Here is a 14,854-nt window from a genome sequence, read left to right as displayed (position 1 = left end):
AGCAAATGCGCCTGACTAAGGAAGCAACGACCATACAAATGAAAGACTGAAAATATATACCATACTAGTTTTAATTGAGCGCTTTTCCTCCAATGAGATCACAAATGTGTCGGCCAAAATCTTTGATATTTTGTAAACCTTATATACACTAACCCTGAAACATCCTATTTTACCTAACTGATATGACAACGTAGCTATGAGATCGGATTGACTTCGTGTGTTGTCGTTAATCTGTTATTCTCGCATCGTTTGGTTTTTTTGCAGACAGCGCTGCCACGTAGTGATGGATCAATAAGCGAAAATAAGTCTGTGGTGCCGCAAATTACATGTATTTAACGCCAAATTTTTGGAAAAAATTGTGATATTAAGTATTCTCATTAGTATTGTGTGATATAAACACTAAACCTCTATCTGTGAACGCAAAAGTGCATCAGACATGGACTTGCGTGATTGTGAAATGCTCGATGCCTCCCTATTTTAGCACAAGTTTCGCTGGTTCTCCTAGCGTCCATATTTGTGTGTAAGTTTAATTTTAGTATAAATTTAGTACTTAAATTATTCCATAGCGAACAGTTAGATATCACCTTAGGTTGAATCTATAAATAGTCTATTATGTCCTAAATTTGATATTGCAGTTGTCATTGATTATCACTTGTGCCCTATATGACCGTGATTGTCAAGACCAAGACGTAGGTGTGATATTGAAATACGATACGGGAAAATGAATTTTCATTTGACGCTGGTTGTTGAAATTTGTTTATTGGTAATATCATTTACGCTTCAATGTGTTAAATACACATTACTTTTCAGATATTGAAATAAAGATATATAGATAAATGTTTTTTGTTACATGTTCAAGGATTCGAGATTTGAGCAAGCTCGGCAGTTATGGACTCGTATCAGACTTTAATATCAGAGTTGAATTCCTTATTTTCTCAACATATTTTGTTTTTGATTTCATTAATTCCAAATGATTCCCAATACAGTGTACACTCCCAGTAAAAGAAAACTAGATAATTAATTAGGAATGCTTATGTTGTCAGCTTCGACATTTTTGATAGTATATCTAATATCTGTCTCATATTTTTATTCACACATCGTGATAGGATCAAAATTGTCAATATAAATGTAGTAATTTGCAATTATTTTGCCAAATAATAGTTATTGTATGTATTTAATATATTTTATTGTGATACTTTCACTAATTCATTAATTTTTAGTAAACATTTCAGACTATATCAATACATTTATTATGGTTTTTCATCAAATATTGGAAAATTCCATCACATATGATGATGAATATGATTTTTTTTTTCATAAAGTTAGTTTATTCCTAATGTCTATATACTAAAAAGCAGAATAAATTCCACAAAGAAATTAAGAATTTCATAACTCTCTGCTGGAGTAAGTTACATGTTTATATAACTATTGACTAACTAATTGTTCTATGTTAACTTGAGATCTTGTTAACTCATATTTAAAAGGTGAATGTTATTCTGTTTCTGTCTGTTTAAAAATCTGTTTTTCCGTTAACCAGCTGTCGCACCCCTACGAACGACAACCCTCAGAAGTCGACACTTGTGCGAGCTAAGGATTAACGAGGTCTTACCTTTTAACGTGTGATTCCGATCACGGAACAACATTCGGAAACACATGTTCATATTAAGGTACAGATAATTTACTTCATACCTCTATATTGTTCCTGCTGGACTATTATCTAAATGAATTTATAAAAATTCTGTAAGTTGTGTCGCTAGAGTATTTTATTTTAATTATTTCTCTTCTCGAATAATTAGCAAATGATTGGTGAGAATCTAAGATTTATTCAGAGTTTCCAAAAAATTGATGTCAAATTAGCGTCAAGTATTTCTATAATACAAAAGAAGAAGTGATTTCCTCTGGAAACAATTAGCGAATAATTCTAGTAAACTAAAGGTTCAGTTAAAAGTAAAGCAAGCTTGACATCTAGTTAACGGGACATCTTGTATTCAAAAAATAAATAAATATTTTTTCTTCCACACTGATTAGCAAATAATTACAGTAATAATTACAGTAAATTGATAGTGTATCCAGAGGTCTGGAAAACTCAATAATGAACAGTTGTATCGCAAACTTTACATCCAATTAGCAAAACCAGTGGATTTGAAAATGATCAAATAACAACAAAATACCGGCAAACTTTGTTTTGCATATTTCAAAATTGTGTAACAGTATGAAAACAGACGGACATCTAGGTACCTCTAAAGTTGGTTTCAAGGTGGTGTTAGGTACAAATTACTTGATACTTGCTCAAAACAAAATGTAATTTATACATATAAATATGTGTGTGGAGGGCTGTGTGTGCGCCCACGTGCGCGTGTGTATATGTGTGGTTGGTGTGTATGTATCTGTGTGTGTGGTGTGTATGTATCTGTGTGTGTGGTGTGTATGTATCTGTGTGTGTGGTGTGTATGTATCTCTGTGTGTGGTGTGTATGTATCTGTGTGTGTGGTGTGTATGTATCTGTGTGTGTGGTGTGTATGTATCTGTGTGTGTGGTGTGTATGTATCTGTGTGGGTGGTGTGTATGTATCTGTGTGGGGGGTGTGTATGTATCTGTGTGAGCGGTGTGTATGTATCTGTGTGGGTGGTGTTGGGCGGTGTGTATGTATCTGTGTGGGCGGTGTGTATGTATCTGTGTTGCGTGGGCGGTTTGTGTGTGTTGCGTGGGCGGTTTGTGTGTGTTGCGTGGGCGGTTTGTGTGTGTTGCGTGGGCGGTTTGTGTGTGTTGTGTGGGTGGTGTGTGAGCGGTGTGTGTTGTGTGGGTGGTGTGTGAGCGGTGTGTGTTGTGTGGGTGGTGTGTGAGCGGTGTGTGTTGTGTGGGTGGTGTGTGAGCGGTGTGTGTTGTGTGGGTGGTGTGTGAGCGGTGTGTGTTGTGTGGGTGGTGTGTGAGCGGTGTGTGTGTTGTGTGAGCGGTGTGTGTTGTGTGAGCGGTGTGTAGTGGGGCGGTGTGTGTGTTGTGTGAGTGGTGTGTAGTGGGGCGGTGTGTGTGTGTGTTGTGTGGGCGGTTTGTGTGTTGTGTGGGCGGTTTGTGTGTGTGTGTTGTGTGGGCGGTTTGTATGTTGTGTGGGCGGTTTGTGTGTGTGTGTTGTGTGGGCGGTTTGTGTGTGTGTTGTGTGGGCGGTTTGTGTGTGTGTTGTGTGGGCGGTTTGTGTGTGTGTTGTGTGGGCGGTTTGTGTGTGTGTTGTGTGGGCGGTTTGTGTGTGTGTTGTGTGGGCGGTTTGTGTGTGTGTTGTGTGGGCGGTTTGTGTGTGTGTGTGTGTGTGTTGTGTGGGCGGTTTGTGTGTGTGTGTGTGTGTGTTGTGTGGGCGGTTTGTGTGTGTGTGTGTGTGTGTGTTGTGTGGGCGGTTTGTGTGTGTGTGTGTGTGTGTTGTGTGGGCGGTTTGTGTGTGTGTGTGTGTTGTGTGGGCGGTTTGTGTGTGTGTGTGTGTTGTGTGGGCGGTTTGTGTGTGTGTGTTGTGTGGGCGGTTTGTGTGTGTGTGTTGTGTGGGCGGTTTGTGTGTGTGTGTTGTGTGGGCGGTTTGTGTGTGTGTGTTGTGTGGGCGGTTTGTGTGTGTGTGTTGTGTGGGCGGTTTGTGTGTGTGTGTTGTGTGGGCGGTTTGTGTGTGTTGTGTGGGCTGTTTGTGTGTGTGTGTTGTGTGGGTGGTTTGTGTGTGTTGTGTGGGTGGTTTGTGTGTGTTGTGTGGGTGGTTTGTGTGTGTTGTGTGGGTGGTTTGTGTGTGTTGTGTGGGTGGTTTGTGTGTGTTGTGTGGGTGGTTTGTGTGTGTTGTGTGGGTGGTTTGTGTGTGTTGTGTGGATGGTTTGTGTGTGTTGTGTGGGTGGTTTGTGTGTGTTGTGTGGGTGGTTTGTGTGTGTTGTGTGGGTGGTTTGTGTGTGTTGTGTGGGTGGTTTGTGTGTGTGTTGTGTGGGTGGTTTGTGTGTGTGTGTTGTGTGGGTGGTTTGTGTGTGTTGTGTGGGTGGTTTGTGTGTGTTGTGTGGGTGGTTTGTGTGTGTTGTGTGGGTGGTTTGTGTGTGTTGTGTGGGTGGTTTGTGTGTGTTGTGTGGGTGGTTTGTGTGTGTGTGTGTGTTGTATAAGCGGCTTGTGTGTGTTGTATGGGCGGTTTGTGTGTGTTGTATGGCCGGTTTGTGTGTGTTGTATGGGCGGTTTGTGTGTGTTGTGTGGGCGGTTTGTGTGTGTTGTGTGGGCGGTTTGTGTGTGTTGTGTGGGCGGTTTGTGTGTGTTGTGTGGGCGGTTTGTGTGTGTTGTGAGGGGGGTTTATGTGTGTTGTGTGGGTGGTTTATGTGTGTTGTGTGGGCGGTGTGTATGTATCTGTGTGGGTGGTGTGTATGTATCTGTGTGGGCGGTGTGTATGTATCTGTGTGTGTTGTGTGGGCAGTGTGTATGTATCTGTGTGTGTGTTGTGTGGGCAGTGTGTATGTATCTGTGTGTGTGTTGTGTGGGCAGTGTGTATGTATCTGTGTGTGTTGTGTATGTATCTGTGTGTGTTGTGTATGTATCTGTGTGTGTTGTGTATGTATCTGTGTGTGTGTGTGTTGTGTGGGCGGTTTGTGTGTGTTGTATGGGCGGTTTGTGTGTGTTGTGTGGGCGGTTTGTGTATGTTGTGTGGGCGGTTTGTGTATGTTGTGTGGGCGGTTTGTGTGTGTTGTGTGGGCGGTTTGTGTGTGTTGTGTGGGCGTTTTGTGTGTGTTGTGTGGGCGGTTTGTGTGTGTTGTGTGGGCGGTTTGTGTGTGCGGTGTGAGTTGTGTTGGCGGTGTGTGTTATGTTGGCGGTGTGTGTTGTGTTGGCGATGTGTGTTGTGGTGGAGGTGTGTTGCGTTGGCGGTGTGTGTGTGGTGTGTTTCTTGTATGATGTGTTTGTTGTATGGTGTGTTTGTTGTGTGGTGTATTTGTCGTGTGGTGTGTTTGTCATTCGGTGTGTTTGTTGTGTGATGGGCGTGTGTGTGTGTGTGTGTGTATGTGGCGTGTGGTGTGTTTGTTGTGTGATGGGCGTGTGTGTGTATATGTGGCGTGTGTGTTGTGTAAATTTTGTGATGTGTGTGTTTTGTTATGTGTGTACGAAATCCCTCATTAAAACATTACTACGAAAAATTTAGATACAGAGGACGATAATTAAATACGACCGAAATGTTAGGTTACTAATGGTAGAGCAGCGGTAAAGTTGGCTTTTTCATGTTGAAATTGGTCAACGAAAAGAAAAGCGTTCGGGAAGTCATCTTCACCTATCAATAAGAACCATTCATCTGGAAATTGTTCACACTCTCAACAATGACAATGAAAATAAAATGTTGATGATGCAGAAGAACTCAAAAATGCTCCCCAACAAATATATCTAATCAGTATAATGAATTTTTGTTAAATGTAATTTAAAATTTATCTAAAAACACGAAAACAGTTCAGTGTAGTTGCAGTGTAACTAATAAATCATTCTGTGTTTGTAAAATCTGTTACGGAAAAGGAAATAGGAAAAAAATAACACATTTTGGTGAAGGCAATATACCAACACGCTTGATGAAACAATGTTTAAAATCAGTATTCTATTCTGTTATATCAAGATGGCCTAAAATGAGGGTCATGATTCAAGTCAGTCCGTTGGGAAAAAAAGGTTCTGGCTTTCTACTTCTCCATCTTCATACAAAAAAATGTTGGAATATGTGCAAATATACCCCTTTCAATTTAAACAAGATAAATAACTTATTCAAATGCTGTAAAAATTAATCTAATCTTGGATATTATATAATGAACGAAAAACAAAAAGTTCATTAGAGGACACATAATTATCTGTGGTGTCTGAACTGACCATTCAAAACATATTAGAAAATGACGAAATAACCACGTATAAAGAAGTAATTGTAACGCTAAACTTCAAGAAGATCACATGAAGAAAGTAAAACATGACTTTGAATAATTTTATGAGGAGTCATTGAAAATGAAAGCTAATTTGAACTAATCGATAATGAACCAAAAAATAGACAATGAAGATCTACAAAAACAAATAAAAACATTGTCGTCCGTAAAAAGACAGGTGATAACAGAAAAAGTGGCTAATGAATCCTTCACTCAAATGGAACAAAATATGGAAGATCCGACTAATACTAAATTTAAAACACACTCGGTATAATTCTAGACATACAGGGGATATAACATACAGGGGATATAAATACCGAATTCAACAGGTAAGTCAAAAGGGGAATGCAGACGGCATAATGAAAGGCTAAAAAATGAAACCTGTTCAAATAATCAGGCGGAAATGCAATGAAGTAAAAAAAATAAGAAATCCAAACACTTTGATTTTACAGTAGAGAAACTGAACGGCTCTACTGAAAAAAAAGCGATTATGTAGTTAGTTCTAAGAGAAATTTGAGTGATGAAATAGGTGATTGGTTAGGGAAAATTGAATTGGAGGGTACTGAAATTGCAAAATCGAAAAGGGCTGAAAATGAAATTGAAAAATAATTGGACTTATTCATGTTTATCAATGCCAGTTTTGAGAAAAAAATGGTTGACCGTATCTCTGAGAATGAAAAGCTAAAAAAAATATTGAGTACAACAGCAATCAGTTAAAAATGTGTCATTATTGAAAAGCGGAAATAGTGTTAAACAAAATACTTAAAGTTGCCCGAAATAGAAGGAAGAAGTGCAAAGGTCGTTGCAGTATTCACATCTACAGTGCATTTCTTTAATGCCCCCCCCCCTTTTATTTTTTGAACGGGTCAATTTATAAAATTGAAATTTGGGATGATGAAATTTATGCATGAATACTTTATTTTGAAGTGAAGTTGACAGATGAAACTTTCAAGATGGCGACTGGGCGCCATTTGGGGAAAAAAATGAATGGAAATGGGGGTCTGACGAATACTTCACAACCCTAGAATATGAAGTCAATATCTTCAATTACTACAAAATGGCGGAACATTTGATAATTTCCTGAAGACAAACACATTAATATTTCTAGAAATATTCCTTTTTATCTGCCATATGATAATTCCAACAACCCGATATGGTTTGTTGAGTTATTTTTTGGTAATGAAAACATTAAAAAATGTCAGTACGACAATGAACATCATTGTTCAGTTGGAAAATTCTTATTTAGTTTTCAGTTTTACTGATAGAAAGGTACCACGTCAACAATTTCTAAAATGGTCAATTTTCGTCCATTGGAAGAAAAAATGGAAGCGATTTTTATTTACGGTGCGACCGTAACTTTCACGAGACCGAAAGGATTTTCAATGAACGTTTTCCGAATCGTCATGAGACTATTTGAGGGAACTTGTATCCAAATTCACAGCTACCGGTAGTGTATATAACAAAAAGCCCCCAGGTCATCCGTCCATTCCGGAAAAACAGCAAGTGCAAATAATTGGTGAGATGGTAGTAAATCCTGAACAGTCTACTTATTCCCTCGCGAATGTTTGTGAGGTGTCTCCTTCTACTGTATGGAGACTTTTAAGAGAAATAGGTATCATCCATACAAAATTAACATCATATGTTAGGAAGTTCAAGGCAACCATTTCGAGCATCTTCTGAACTAACCTCAAGCTTATTACCTCATATTATGTAGTTAAATGTCAATGTATTCTGGCAATTATTAAAAGTTTCGCCATTTTGTAGTAGTTGAAGATATTGACATTATGAATTTCACTAGTTCGGACTTCCATTGTCTACTATATAAAATGATTTGAAATCCCTGAAACAACTAAAAAAGAAAAATTGAAAATGAATAGCTGAAAATAACAATTATATTAACCAAAATAAACCTGAAATGAAATAATAGTGAAATAAAATACAAGTAAAAATAGAACACTTGAATAAATAACAATAAAGAAATGAAAAAAGAAAATAAAAATAAAAAGTGGAGAGATTCCAAGTCACGTTAGTTCACGACGTTTCGATTGTTAGTATCTACAGTCGTCTTCGGGTGATGACTGGACTGATTCCTCCGAGAAATGACTATTTATAGGTCGTTCGAGTACTTTCTTTTATACCCGCTTTCCATTTTCCGCTTCACTGGTTCCGTGGGAGATGACCGTTTTGGCGGGAGTTGGCCGTTTTTCGCTTGATGATGGGTTTCCATATGTTGCGTATTTCTACGCTGGCTTGGCTGAATACGTTGTTGGACAACATGTATGCGGCTTCCTTGAATTTTCTCCTAAACCAATGTTCCTCTCTATGCAAGATCTCAGCTTTGGACCACTCGATGTTGTGTTGAAGGGTCCAAACATGGTCTGCTATTCCTGATTTGCTGGTTTCCCCTCGCTGTGTGTGTTTCTTGTGCTCGGCAATGCGAACATTCAATGGCCTCTTAGTTTCACCAATATAGAATTTTCCGCACTCACAGGGTATCCGGTAAATGCAATTTTTGGAATCGCAGTCCGCGTTTGGTAGCCTGGTTTTCGTGAAACCTTCCTGAAACACATCAACAGCGTGATACCTTCCATCAATTTCACAATGGAAAAGGAAATCCACAACGATTTGCCAAAACGGTCATCTCCCACGGAACCAGTGAAGCGGAAAATGGAAAGCAAGTATAAGTGAAAGTACTCGAACGACCTATAAATAATCATCTCTCGGAGGAATCAGTCCAGTCATCACCCGAAGACGATTGTAGATACTAACAATCGAAACGTCGTGAACTAACGTGACTTGGAATCTCCCACTTTTTATTTTTATTTTCTTTTTTCATTTCTTTATTTTTATTTATTCAATTGTTCTATTTTTACTAATATTTTATTTCACTATCATTTCATTTCAGGTTTATTTTGGTTAATATAATTGTTTTTTTCAGCTATTCATTTTCAATTCTTCTTTTTCAGTTGGTTCAAGGATTTCAAATCATTTTATATAGTAGACAATGGAAGTCCGAACTAGTGAAATTCATCATGAAACATTGTCAATCACCTTCAAACAAATATTGACATTATATTCTAGGGTTGTGAAGCGTTTGTCAGGAGCTTCGAAAAGATGTGTCACAAGATCCCCCTTTCCATTAATTTTTTTTCCCAGATGGCGCCCAGTCGCCATCTTGAACGTTTCATCTGTCAATTTCACTTCAAAATAAAGTATTCATGCATTAATTTCATTATCCGAAATTTAAATTTTTTGAGTTGACCCGTTCAAAAAATAAAAGGGTGGGACATTAAAGAATCATAAAGATCATCATGAAATTGGATGAACTTGATGAAACTTAGCATTTTGTATGCTGAAAAACCGTATTACAGTTTGATATTGAACCCGAAATAAGCCTCATCAAAATATCAACGTCTTAGAAACATTTTTTCAAAATCAACCTTGCAATTTTTTTTTATTGAAATATATTTCAGATGGTGCCTAGTAACATTACGAGGCAAAAATTTTACAAAAAAAGTGAAAAATAAAAGATTCAATTCAAATTTTATTAAAGATTTACATTTTATGTCAACTCGCACCAACTGAAAGTAGATGATTCAACAAAAAAATACCACTGTTGATTTTGAAAAAAAAATCAGCACATGAGTAATTTAGACTGGAAATGAGGTATTTTTTTATATTAAACATCGAAATGAATTGTTACAAAAAAAAACTAATCAATAGAGTTTATTCTACGATTTTCATTATAAGGGTTTTACAAAAACCGCGGTTTTTGTAAAATCCTTATAGTGAAAATCATAGAATAAACTCTATTTATTAGTTTTTAAATATGGATTTTCATCAAGTATCGGCCAGTTCTATTCAATTATGAATTGTTACACTTAATGTTTCAATTAAAAAAAAATATAAAGAACACCACAACCGGTAACGTATCTATGGGTCTACATTCTGGAAATATATAAGTATTATTGTTTTTTGCACTGGAATAATTGTTGAACAAATTGAAAAAAAAATCAAACCAAGTTATTTCGCGACGTTTCGTCTTCGGGTGATGACTGGACAATTCCTCCAAGAGATGACTCTGCTTCACCGGTTTAGCGGGTTTAGCGGCTTTCCGCTTGATTACAGGTTTCCATATGTTGCGAATATCTACACTAGCTTGGCTGAATGAGTCGTTGGACAACACATGTGCAGTTTCCTTGAACTTTCTCTTAAACCAGTGTTTCTCCCTGTGGATGGTCTCAGATTAGCACCACTTGATGTTATGTTGATAAGTCCAAACGTGCTCTGCTATTCCTGATTTGCTGGTTTCTCCTCGCTGTGTTTGTTTCTTATGCTCGGCAATGCGAACTTTCAATGGCCTCGTAGTTTCACCGATATAGGATTTGCCGCCCTCACGGGGTTCAGGTAAATGCAATTCTTGGATTCGCAGTCTGCGTTTGGTGGCCTGGTTTTCGTGAAGGTGCTACGGATAGTGTTACCGGATCTGAAGCAGGTTCTGATATTGTACTTGAACCCAATTCTTCTTATCCTTTCTGACAATCCTCTGACGTAGGGAAGGACAAGCAACGGTTGTGGCGGTTTCTCTTCCTTGTGAAGCTCTTGCTGTCTTCTAGCCAAAGTTTGTTCCACCATCACTTTGGGAGTAACCATTCCTTCAAAAATCTTTTTGATGATGCCTAGTTCTTTCTAGAGCCCAAAAGCACGATCCACTAGTTTTGGTAGATTGATGGTTGGATTCGTGACTCAGATACTGTCCCGTGTGAGTGGGTTTTTGGTATACAGATGTTTCCCACTTAGTGTCAGTCCTCTTCACCAATATGTCTAAGAATGGCAACTCGTTGTGGATTTCCTTCTCCATTGTGAAGGTGATTGAAGGATTTACGCTGTTGATGTGTTTCAGAAAGGTGTCTAGTTCTGTATTTCCATAGTTCGGTACTATGAAGATGTCATCAATGTATCTCAACCAGACTCGGAACTTCTTCTTGAATGGCCAGAGTTTCATTGTAATTCGTTTAATTTCACGTTTTATTGCTTGAAATATTTGATACTTCAGATATTCATTTAATTTTTATTTGTTTTTTCAAAGATTTCAAGTCATATTATAATCATATTAACAATGAAAGTCTGAACTAGTAAAATTGAAGAGTGACAGTAAGAAAAAGTGGCGAATGTCGGTTCTTTTCGAATATCTCGTTCTGAATTTTAAAACTTTATTCAAACAAGTTCTTAAATTTGTAACTTTTTTTAATAATAATAATATCATTTATTGCCCAACAGGTAACACCCAATTACAGGACATAATTGAATACATCATTAACAAATCATGTTCATTCTTGACATGCTATATGAATATAACATAACAATGATATATAAGTTCGAATGGAAAACAAAAGAAAAAACTGTTCATAACTATTCATTGTGCTACTTGGTAAGAGCGGTTATAATAACTGACTCTCTCAGAACACAAAAAAAGAAAAAACAGTTTTGATATCACTTTTAAGATTTCCATTGCAACTTTTTTTATATGATTCGCCGAGCAAGTATTAATATCGCAAAAGCTGCATATTGAGTTGTAGTTTTCACACATACAGGGTGTTAATTAAGTATGTACCATAAATTTAACAGACGATTCTTTAGGTAATTTTAAGACGAAATGTTCATATAAACATGGATCCACAAATCCTTCGTTCTCAAGATAGAGGGTGTTAAAATAAAAAAAAAATTATTCGTAAATATATTAAATATCCTTTGCATAATTTTGTTGTAATTTAGCAATGGTATTTATAACATTAGCCCGAACGTGATTCAATTCATTAAGTCCAGTGGCGTCTCGAGCGGGATTTGAACGAATATTTTTGACTTGAAAATGTACGTCACTGACTTTCGTGCAATTTTTATTATTTCTTTGGATTGAGCAATTGGAAATACAACTTGTTTGTCTTTTGAATTTTTTTCGTATCTTGCTTAGTTAAAAAAAAAGTCGACCTAATTGCATATCTCTGGAGCTCACAAGGAATAATATGGGGAATTGGTAAATTTTCGTTATGTGGACACCCGGCGATTTTGAAAAAATGTTTGACTGTACTTACGTATTTTGATGCGTAGATTACGAATCCGAAAGAAAAAAGTGGCGCTCTCCCTTATTTAAAAAGTTACGGCCCTTCAAAGTTCAGAAAAGGGCAACTTTTCAGCCTTCTTTTGCACAAAATAAACTATTTAAAAACACAAGCATATATTCACTAGGTCACCTTTACACCTTATTTCTCCTTCTTTAACACTTTTCACTGCAATAATCAACATTTTTCTTATAAAAATGTTAAAAAATGTACGGAGCTGCTTTTTGGTTACATATTCTTTATTTTACGTTTTAAGGTTAATGGCATGGTTGGTACGACTGATGCAGTCCATATTCCTAAAGTAATTCAAATGTTTTTTACCTTCATTCTTCAGATCGTAAATTGGTTTTTGGTGGTGTATTACGAATTTGAAATAGTAGGCAGCGGCAAATACCAACCGCTTTTTTCTGAAATGTCACTAGTAACTAACCTAAAAATAGAATAATGTCACCAGGAGAAGCATTCGTTTTTAAATTGAGTTTTTTATAAGAAAAATGTTGATTATTGAAGTGAAAAGTGTCAAAGAAGGAGGAATAAGGTGTGAAGGTGACCTAGTGAATGAATGCTTGTGTTTTTAAATAGTTTATTTAGTGAAAAAGAAGGCTGAAAAGTTGCCCTTTTCTGAACTTTGAAGGGCCGTAACTTTTTAAATAAGGGAGAGCGCCGCTTTTTTTTTTTTGGATTAGTAATCTACGCATCAAAATACGTAAGTACAGTTAAAAATTTTTTCAAAATCGCTGGGTGTCCACATAACGAAAATTTACCCAAATATTAAATAACATTAACATCTTGACTAACGAATTGTACTAAGTTAAGTTCAATACAACCGTCTAGCCGCCGCATTATTGAATTTCACACTCTTCTGAAAATACCATAAATATAATCAAGGGTTGCCTTGGAAAACGATTGCAGCATTTAATAAACAACTTGACAGTTGTTGTCAACTTTATAAGCTTTTAATTTATAATTGTTATAAAAAGTGTGTTTAGTGGTTATTTTTCAAACCATTTTTGTAAAACATAGTTCAATTTACTAACAGTTAAATGGCAAATATGCATTTCTGTTATGGAATGGCTCACGGAAAGTTGAATGCTGCAAGACGCATTTACCATGAAAGATTTTCTCAGCGTGTAGTGCCTAATAGAAGAACTTTTGTACGTCTCCATGCACGACTTTCTGAAACAGGCAGCTTCACAAAATCGACGGTTGTCATTGGGAGGCCTGCAACGGTACGAACAGTTCAAATTGAAGAAGCTGTTTTAAATGAGATTGATGTAAATCCTCATACCAGTACTCGGAAAATAGCTGAAGAACTGAATATTACCCATGTCACAGTGTGGCAAATTTTAAGAGTCCAGCAGCTTTATCCCTATCACATGCAACGTGTGCAAGCACTATTGCCCAGAGATTTGCCTGTAAGACTAGCTTTTTCAATTGGTTACGCGGTAAAATAGGAAGAAATCCAGGTTTCCTAAGTCAAAAATTGTTTACAGATGAAACTCGTTTTTCTCGCAATTCAAATATTAACTTCCATAACAATCACATTTGTGCCGAAAACAATCCACACGCCTTGATAGAAAATAATTTTCAATCTCCTTGGGCCTCACTTTCTTCCACCTAGACTTAATGGAGAAGAATACCGAAGGTTTTTAGAATTTGTTTCACCTGGACATCGTGAATGTGGTACATTCACGATGGTGCTCCACCACACTTTAGTGTGTGGTGTGGTGATGAAAAGTACCATAATCGCTGGATTGGAAGAACAGGCTCACACCCATGGCCACCTCGCTCGCCCGAAATGAATCCCTTAGATTATTTTCTCTGGGGACACCTTAAAGCGTTGGTATACAAAACTGCTATTCAAAGTGAAGAGGATTTACGGAATAAAATCATTTATTCATGTGACATAATGAAAAATACGCCAGGTATTTTCAGAAGAGTGTGAAATTCAATGATGCGGCGGCTAGACGGTTGTATTGAAGCCGAAGGAGGCCATTTCCAACACTTAATTTAGTGCAATTCGTTAGTCTAGATGTTAATGTTATTTAACATTTGTTGTTATTGTTATATAATTAGTAATGAAAAATTGTAAAAATAATAATTTCCAAAAAAAAACATTTCATTCCCCATATTATTCCTTATGAGGTCCAGGGATATGCAATTAGGTCGACTTTTTTTTCTTAAAAACTAAGCAAGATACGAAAAAAATTCAAGAGACAAAAAAGTTGTATTTCTAATTGCTCAATCCGAAGAAATCATGAAAATTGCACAAAAGTCAGTGGCGTACATTTTTAAGTCAAAAATATTCGTTCAAATCCAGCTCGAGACGTAACTGGACTTGATAAATTGAATCACGTTCGGGCTAAATTAGCTCCTTCATGTTATAAATACCATTGCCAAATTACAACAAAATTAGGTAAAGGATATGTAAGATATTTACGAATAACTTTTTTTATTTTTTTTTTTAACACCCTGTATCTTGAGAACGAATGATTTGCGGACTCATGTTTATATGAACATTTCGTCTTAAAATTACCTAAAGAATCGTCTGTTGAATTTATGGTACATACTTAATTAACACACTGTATATTTAATTGGAGAATGCGATATTATGTTTGTTCGTGCTGCATAGCAGTAAAATGTGAGATTCAGCCGTGACTGAGCTCTTGGCACCCTAAAGTTCAATTATGACAGGATCAAATGGCAGTCTACTTGGCTGTGCAGTAGTTTATGCAAAAAGGTTATTTAACCGACGTTATATCTTTCACACTTACCATATTCCCATGCTGGTCCTATTTATCTTGGGCAGACGGTATATACCAACTCCTCCAGTGTATCTATCATTATTAAAAT

At 36.8% G+C, this 14,854-nt stretch overlaps 1 protein-coding gene across 2 annotated transcripts in view; it reads left to right on the top strand.

Moving 5' to 3' along the window:
• Window positions 1–251: 251 nt before the first annotated feature.
• Window positions 252–14,854, top strand: part of gw (trinucleotide repeat containing adaptor protein gawky) — a 53,898-nt gene continuing 39,295 nt past the window's right edge. For both annotated transcript variants that reach the window (XM_023166810.2, XM_023166809.2), the window contains exon 1: window positions 252–520. The gene's annotated coding sequence lies outside the window, so the exon portion shown is untranslated. The remainder of the gene's footprint in view (window positions 521–14,854) is intronic.

The sequence above is a fragment of the Leptinotarsa decemlineata genome, unplaced genomic scaffold (assembly GCF_025532065.1).
Source record: "Leptinotarsa decemlineata unplaced genomic scaffold, Ldec_3_MD MMD2_tig00000010_RagTag_RagTag, whole genome shotgun sequence".
Lineage (NCBI taxonomy): Eukaryota > Metazoa > Arthropoda > Insecta > Coleoptera > Chrysomelidae > Leptinotarsa > Leptinotarsa decemlineata.
This window is presented reverse-complemented; position numbering and strand designations above follow the sequence as displayed.